This window comes from Coregonus clupeaformis, chromosome 26 (genome assembly GCF_020615455.1).
Source record: "Coregonus clupeaformis isolate EN_2021a chromosome 26, ASM2061545v1, whole genome shotgun sequence".
NCBI lineage: Eukaryota > Metazoa > Chordata > Actinopteri > Salmoniformes > Salmonidae > Coregonus > Coregonus clupeaformis.
The window spans coordinates 14469839-14478588 of NC_059217.1; positions in this window are offsets into that span (position 1 = coordinate 14469839).

An 8750-nucleotide genomic window follows, 5' to 3' on the forward strand; every position below is an offset into this window, starting at 1 on the left:
AGTGAGTGCTACAGGGCGGTAGACATTGTGGCATGAAGCCTTAGAGTTCTTGGAGACAGGAATGATGGTGATCATCTTCAAACGTGGGGATTACAGACTTGGTCAAGGAGAGGTTGAAAATTACCGTAAATATGCCTGCCAGCTGTTCTGCGCATGCTCTGAGAACATGCCCTGGATTAACATCGGGCCCCGCGGCCTTGCGAGTGTTGACCTGATTAAATACCTTTTTCACGTCGGCCTCAGAGAGCGAGATCACCCAATCCTCTAGGTCGGTGACGGCCCTCACACCCGATGCGATGTTGTTGTCAAAGCGTGCATAAAATGCATTGAGTTCGTCTGGTAGAGAGGCATCGTTGGACAGATCACGGTTGGGTCTTCATTTGTAAACCGTAATGGACTGTAGCCCCTGCCACATGCAGTTGGTGTTGGAGCCTGTGTAGTATGATTCGACCTTATTCCTATATTGTCCTTTTGCTCGTTTGATGACTGCGGAGGTCATAGCGGGACTTCTTGTACTTATTTCTGTCCTCAGCCGTAGCCTCAGGGTTGTCTATGATAGCTCTGTGTGCGGTAGCCCTGTCCTTTAGTTTAGCGCCAACCTCTGTGTTAATCCACGGCTTTTGATTGGGGAAGCAGCGAACCCTCACCGTAGGGACAATGGCGCCGATACATTTACTAATGAAGCCGGTGATGGAGGTGGTTAGCTCGTCAATGTTATCGGCGGAGTCTCAAAACATATTCCAATCAGCGCTAGCAGAGCAGTCCTGTAGCATAATCTCTGATTCTGGTGACCATTTCTCAATGGAGCGAGTCACACGTACTTACTGTTTGAGTTTCTGCTTGTAAACAGGAAGCAGGAGTACGGAGTCATGATCTGATTTGCCGAATGGCGGACGAGGGAGGGCTTTGTGTGCTTGCTTATGGGTAGAATAACAGTGGTCTAGGACTTTATTGCCATAATGGTGTTGTAGACATGTTGATGGAAGTTGGGCATTACTTGTCTTAGTGACGCAGAATTAAAATCGCTAGCATCCAGAAAAGCAGCCTCTGGATGGAGGTTTTCTTCCTTGTTTATAGACTTGTAAAGTTTGTTAAGTGCCAGCTTGATATTTTTCTTATCCTGGGGTAGAATGTATACAACAGTCACGATAACAGCTGAAAACTCCCTCGGGAAGGGTCGGCATTTGACCATCAGTTATTCCAAGACTGGTGAACAGTGGGTCGACACTTCCACCGCGCTGGAGTTAGCACACAAGTTGGAATTGATGTAGAGGAAAACCCCTCTACCCCGGATTTCCCAGACTCCACTGTCCTGTCCGCCCGGTGAATGGAGAGTCCTTTGAGTTGGATAGCCATGAGGAGTATCTTGTCCGAGAGCCATGTTTCAGAAAAGCAAATATATGAGAAAATTGCAGTTTCTGGAGTCCCGTTGGTAGCAAATCCGCGATCAGAGGTCATCCATCTTATTATCGAGTGACTGTACATTGGCCAGTAGAATGGAGGTACAGTGGGGAAAAAAGTATTTAGTCAGCCACCAATTGTGCAAGTTCTCCCACTTAAAAAGATGAGAGAGGCCTGTAATTTTCATCATAGGTACACGTCAACTATGACAGACAAAATGAGAAATAAAATTCCAGAAAATCACATTGTAGGATTTTTTATGAATTTATTTGCAAATGATGGTGGAAAGTCTCCTGAGGGGAAAAGGCTTTGTCGTGCCCTCTTCACGACTGTCTTGGTGTGTTTGGACCATGATAGTTCGTTGGTGATGTGGACACCAAGGAACTTGAAGCTCTCAACCTGTTCCACTAAAGCCCCGTCTATGAGAATGGGGGCGTGCTCAGTCCTCTTTTTTTTCCTGTAGTCCACAATCATCTCCTTTGTCTTGGTCACGTTGAGGGAGAGGTTGTTGTCCTGGCACCACACGGCCAGGTCTCTGAGCTCCTCCCTATAGGCTGTCTCATCGTTGTCGGTGATCAGGCCTACCACTGTTGTGTCGTCGGCAAACTTAATGATGGTGTTGGAGTCGTGCCTGGCCATGCAGTCGTGGGTGAACAGGGAGTACAGGAGGGGACTGAGCATGCACCCCTGAGGGGCCCCCGTGTTGAGGATCAGTGTGGCAGATGTGTTGTTACCTACCCTTACCACCAGGGGGCGGCCCATCAGGAAGTCCAGGATCCAGTTGCAGAGGGAGGTGTTTAGTCCCAGGATCCTTAGCTTAGTGATGAGCTTTGAGGGCACCATGGTGTTGAATGCTGAGCTGTAGTCAATGAATAGCATTCTCACATAGGTGTTCCTCTTGTCCAGGTGGGAAAGGGCAGTGTGGAGTGCAATAGAGATTGCATCATCTGTGGATCTGTTGGGGCGGTAAGCAAATTGGAGTGTGTCTAACCCTGAACAAACAATAATCCTAATTCTAGGGTAGGGTAGCCTACAACACTTTTGTAGGCTAAAGTTTGTTAAGTGCCAGCTTGATATTTTTCTTATCCTGGGGTAGAATGTATACAACAGTCACGATAACAGCTGAAAACTCCCTCGGGAAGGGTCGGCATTTGACCATCAGGTATTCCAAGACTGGTGAACAGTGGGTCGACACTTCCACCGCGCTGGAGTTAGCACACAAGTTGGAATTGATGTAGAGGAAAACCCCTCTACCCCGGATTTCCCAGACTCCACTGTCCTGTCCGCCCGGTGAATGGAGAGTCCTTTGAGTTGGATAGCCATGAGGAGTATCTTGTCCGAGAGCCATGTTTCAGAAAAGCAAATATATAAGAAAATTGCAGTTTCTGGAGTCCCGTTGGTAGCAAATCCGCGATCAGAGGTCATCCATCTTATTATCGAGTGACTGTACATTGGCCAGTAGAATGGAGGTACAGTGAGGAAAAAAGTATTTAGTCAGCCACCAATTGTGCAAGTTCTCCCACTTAAAAAGATGAGAGAGGCCTGTAATTTTCATCATAGGTACACGTCAACTATGACAGACAAAATGAGAAATAAAATTCCAGAAAATCACATTGTAGGATTTTTTATGAATTTATTTGCAAATGATGGTGGAAAGTCTCCTGAGGGGGAAAAGGCTTTGTCGTGCCCTCTTCACGACTGTCTTGGTGTGTTTGGACCATGATAGTTCGTTGGTGATGTGGACACCAAGGAACTTGAAGCTCTCAACCTGTTCCACTAAAGCCCCGTCTATGAGAATGGGGGCGTGCTCAGTCCTCTTTTTTTTCCTGTAGTCCACAATCATCTCCTTTGTCTTGGTCACGTTGAGGGAGAGGTTGTTGTCCTGGCACCACACGGCCAGGTCTCTGAGCTCCTCCCTATAGGCTGTCTCATCGTTGTCGGTGATCAGGCCTACCACTGTTGTGTCGTCGGCAAACTTAATGATGGTGTTGGAGTCGTGCCTGGCCATGCAGTCGTGGGTGAACAGGGAGTACAGGAGGGGACTGAGCATGCACCCTGAGGGGCCCCGTGTTGAGGATCAGTGTGGCAGATGTGTTGTTACCTACCCTTACCACCAGGGGGCGGCCCATCAGGAAGTCCAGGATCCAGTTGCAGAGGGAGGTGTTTAGTCCCAGGATCCTTAGCTTAGTGATGAGCTTTGAGGGCACCATGGTGTTGAATGCTGAGCTGTAGTCAATGAATAGCATTCTCACATAGGTGTTCCTCTTGTCCAGGTGGGAAAGGGCAGTGTGGAGTGCAATAGAGATTGCATCATCTGTGGATCTGTTGGGGCGGTAAGCAAATTGGAGTGTGTCTAACCCTGAACAAACAATAATCCTAATTCTAGGGTAGGGTAGCCTACAACACTTTTGTAGGCTAAAGTTTGTTAAGTGCCAGCTTGATATTTTTCTTATCCTGGGGTAGAATGTATACAACAGTCACGATAACAGCTGAAAACTCCCTCGGGAAGGGTCGGCATTTGACCATCAGGTATTCCAAGACTGGTGAACAGTGGGTCGACATTCCACCGCGCTGGAGTTAGCACACAAGTTGGAATTGATGTAGAGGAAAACCCCTCTACCCCGGATTTCCCAGACTCCACTGTCCTGTCCGCCCGGTGAATGGAGAGTCCTTTGAGTTGGATAGCCATGAGGAGTATCTTGTCCGAGAGCCATGTTTCAGAAAAGCAAATATATAAGAAAATTGCAGTTTCTGGAGTCCCGTTGGTAGCAAATCCGCGATCAGAGGTCATCCATCTTATTATCGAGTGACTGTACATTGGCCAGTAGAATGGAGGTACAGTGAGGAAAAAAGTATTTAGTCAGCCACCAATTGTGCAAGTTCTCCCACTTAAAAAGATGAGAGAGGCCTGTAATTTTCATCATAGGTACACGTCAACTATGACAGACAAAATGAGAAATAAAATTCCAGAAAATCACATTGTAGGATTTTTTATGAATTTATTTGCAAATGATGGTGGAAAGTCTCCTGAGGGGGGAAAAGGCTTTGTCGTGCCCTCTTCACGACTGTCTTGGTGTGTTTGGACCATGATAGTTCGTTGGTGATGTGGACACCAAGGAACTTGAAGCTCTCAACCTGTTCCACTAAAGCCCCGTCGATGAGAATGGGGGCGTGCTCAGTCCTCTTTTTTTCCTGTAGTCCACAATCATCTCCTTTGTCTTGGTCACGTTGAGGGAGAGGTTGTTGTCCTGGCACCACACGGCCAGGTCTCTGAGCTCCTCCCTATAGGCTGTCTCATCGTTGTCGGTGATCAGGCCTACCACTGTTGTGTCGTCGGCAAACTTAATGATGGTGTTGGAGTCGTGCCTGGCCATGCAGTCGTGGGTGAACAGGGAGTACAGGAGGGGACTGAGCATGCACCCCTGAGGGGCCCCCGTGTTGAGGATCAGTGTGGCAGATGTGTTGTTACCTACCCTTACCACCTGGGGGCGGCCCATCAGGAAGTCCAGGATCCAGTTGCAGAGGGAGGTGTTTAGTCCCAGGATCCTTAGCTTAGTGATGAGCTTTGATGGCACCATGGTGTTGAATGCTGAGCTGTAGTCAATGAATAGCATTCTCACGTAGGTGTTCCTCTTGTCCAGGTGGGAAAGGGCAGTGTGGAGTGCAATAGAGATTGCATCATCTGTGGATCTGTTGGGGCGGTAAGCAAATTGGAGTGTGTCTAACCCTGAACAAACAATAATCCTAATTCTAGGGTAGGGTAGCCTACAACACTTTTTGAAACTATTTTTGTAATTATGTTAGTAAATACCATTATAGTACTAAATAGCATTTTCATTGTTATTTTTTAACAAAATCAATAAGTATTTGCTTTTTGGTTTTGAAATTATTTTTTATTGTATGGTATTTGTTATTGCAAGGCAGAACACTTCCAACAAACCAGCCACATTTTATTGTTTTATTATTTTATTTTGTAGACTAATCAATAAGAAAAATATACTTTACGTCTCAGCTGCCTCGCCAATATCTTTAGTCTGCTGTGAATTAATAACTTTTCAATATTCACAGGTCCACTCCTCTAACGGCAGGCAGTCAGGCAGGAATTGCAGGCAGCAAACAGCTCAGCAGAAGCAAAGGCAATTTTTTGAGAGGCACCATATTTATTAAAAACCAATAACTAATTTCCAATGTCTGTTTTTATACAGTATGTTAAAGCTAGAATCCTTAGGTTCTACATCCATTTTTGGACTTAAAAGTTAGTTATGAATACCCAATGGTCCCATTTGATTCTTGAAGAATATAACTTGTACCCCATAAGAACCCAAAATATAAGCTTATTTTACTCCAATGTTTGTAAACAATGTAAATGTAATGCATTATCAACACATTATTTAAAAAAGGTTAAAGGTACTGCAATTGCTAAATATTTCCAGCAGATGGCAGCATTATGTATTTAAATTGACTGATTTCCTTAAATGAACTGTAACTCAGTAAAATCTTTGAAATTGTTGCATGTTGCTTTTATATTTTTGTTCTCTCTCTCTCTCTCTCTCTCTCTCTCTCTCTCTCTCTCTCTCTCTCTCTCTCTCTCTCTCTCTCTCTCTCTCTCTCTCTCTCTCTCTCTCTCTCTCTCTCTCTCTCTCTCTCTCTCTCTCTCTCTCTCTCTCTCTCTCTCTATATATATATATATATATATATATATATATATATATATATATATATATATATATATATATATATATACATATACAGTACCAGTAAAAAGTTTGGACACACCTACTCATTCCAGGCCTTTTCTTTATCTTTACTATTTTCTACATTGTAGAATAATAGTGAAGACATCAAAACTATGAAATAATACATATGGAATCATGTAGTAACCAAAAGTGTTAAACAAATCAAAATATATTTAGCCACCCTTTGCCTTGATGACAGCTTTGCACACTCGTGGCATTCTCTCAACCAGGTAGTCACCTGATATGCATTTCAATTAACAGGTGTGCCTTGTTAAAAATTAATTTGTGGAATTACTTTCCTTCTTAATGCGTTTGAGCCAATCAGTTGTGTTGTGACAAGGTAGGGGTGGTATACAGAAGATAGCCTTATTTGGTAAAAGACCAAGTCCATATTATGGCAAGAACAGCTCAAATAAGCAAAGAGAAACGACAGTCCATCATTACATTAAGACATGAAGGTCAGTCAATACGGAACATTTCAAGAACTTTGAAAGTTTCTTCAAGTGCAGTCACAAACACCATCAAGCGCTATGATGAAACTGGCTCTCATGAGGACCGCAACAGGAAAGGAAGACCCAGAGATTCCTCTGCTGCAGAGGATAAGTTAAATAGAGTTAACGGCACCTCAGAAATTGCAACCCAAATAAATGCTTCACAGAGTTCAAGTAACAGACATATGATTCAGGCTTTCATGGTCGAATTGCTGCAAAGAAACCACTACTAAAGGACACCAATAATAAGAAGAGACTTGCTTGGGCCAAGAAACACGACCAATGGCCATTAGACTGGTGTTAATCTGTCCTTTGGTCTGATGTGTCCAAATTTGAGATTTTTGGTACCGACCCCCGTGTCTTTGTGAGATGCAGAGTAGGTGAACGGATGATCTCCGCATGTGTGGTTCCCACCGTGAAGCATGGAGGAGAAGGTGTGATGGTGTAGGGGTGCTTTGCTGGTGACACTGTCAGTGATCTATTTAGAATTCAAGGCACACTTAACCAGCATGGCTTCTGCAGCATTATGCAGGGATACGCCATCCCATCTGGTTTGCGCTTAGTGGGATTATCATTTGTTTTTCAACAGGACAATGACCCAAAGCTGTCCGGGTTTCAGGTCTCAGACGATCCCGCAGGAGAAGAAGCCGGAAGTGGAGGTCCTGGGCTGGTGTGGTTACACGTGGTCTGTGGTTGTGAGGCTGCCAAATTCTCTAAAATTACATTGGAGGCGGCCTATGTTAGAGAAATTAACATTCAATTCCCTGGCAACAGCTCTGGTGGACATTCCTGCAGTCAGCATGCCAATTGCATGCTCCCTCAAAACTTGAGACATCTGTGGTTTCGTGTTGTGATAAAACCACATTTTAGAGTGGCCTTTTTATTGTCCCCAGCACAAGGTGCACCTGTGTAATGATCATGCTGTTTAATCAGCTTCTTTATATGCCACACCTGTCAGGTGGATGGATTATCTTGGCAAAGGAGAAATGCTCACTAACAGGGATGTAAACAAATGTGTGCATAACATTTGGGAGAAATAAGCTTTTTGTGCGTATGTAACATTTCAGGGACCTTTTTATTTCAGCTCATGAAACATGGGATCAACACTTTACATGTTGTGTTTATATTTTTGTTCAGTGTAATAAGACATTTTTACATTTGACATTTCAGTCTTGTAGCACACGCTCTTAGCCAGAGGAACTTAGAGTAGTGAGTGCATATATTTTCATACTGGTCCCCCATGGGAATCGAACCCACAACCCTTGCGTTGCAAGCGCCATGCTCTACCAACTGAGCCAAATGGGTCATATGTATATCAAAGAGCAGAGGTGGCCAATCCTGCTCCTGTAAAGCAAACCAAATTTTGCTCCAGTCCTAATCTAGCTAACACATATGATTCTACTTATCAGATGCTCATCAAGACCTTGATTAGCTGTGTCAGGTGTGTTTGTGTAGGGCTGGAGCAAAAGCTTGCACACCCAGTAGCTCTCCAGGAGGAGGGTTGGCAATGGCCAGCTTTGTCATAGTAGTAGGAATTGGACTGGAAGCGGTCATAGAACTTGACATCCCAGACACATCACTGCAAGGAAGGCAGGATGCATTTTGAAAGTAGAGTATTTGAACAAGGCTTGAGACACAACAAAACACTCTCATTCCTCTCACATCCAAACCTCAAGGACCCTCAGTGCAGATTGGTGAAGGTTTGGTACACCCCCAGCAGTAATCAGCCCCAGCAGACAGCCAGTAAAAATGTACATCCTCATTTTGCATTTCTACTGATAGCGTTCCTAAGCAAAAGCCAGGCAACAGATGCCTTGAGGGGAGGCCTGAATGAGCTGTAGTGATTCTGATCAGCTGAATAGCTTATGTAAGCACACACACACACACACACACACACACATACTCATAAACCCTCTCTCACATACAGACACACACATTACAGAAGATCCTAGAAGATCGTTGGTTCAAGATATAGGCTTAATGCAAGTCACGCCAGTACCCCATGACAACAAACAGATAGGGCTTTAGGGTATGGTCAGTTGAGGACTCCTTGTTAATTTCTCCATATACACAGAGTATACGAAACATTAACACTTGCTCTTTCCTTGACATTGACTGACCA